Source organism: Rhagoletis pomonella, unplaced genomic scaffold, assembly GCF_013731165.1.
Source record: "Rhagoletis pomonella isolate Grant_MI unplaced genomic scaffold, Rhpom_1.0 Rhpom_scaffold_00005, whole genome shotgun sequence".
NCBI classification, from domain to species: Eukaryota; Metazoa; Arthropoda; class Insecta; order Diptera; family Tephritidae; genus Rhagoletis; species Rhagoletis pomonella.
In genome coordinates, this window is record NW_023458559.1 from 11,134,301 (window position 1) to 11,134,520 (window position 220).

The following is a 220-nucleotide window of genomic DNA, read 5'->3' on the forward strand; positions in this document are numbered from 1 at the left end:
TCCAATTATCAGATCTAAACAAAGTTAGTATGGGACTATCCTTGAGGTACCACCTTTCCGATGAAAAAATGAATTATCGAAATGGGTTAACGTGGTCCAAAATTTATAAAAAAAAATAAAAAAATAAAAAAATATTCCGACGAACTGATAACCTCCTCCTTTTTTTGAAGTCGGTTTAAAATGGTGGCTTAACATTAGCATAGTAGTTAACTAATTACTG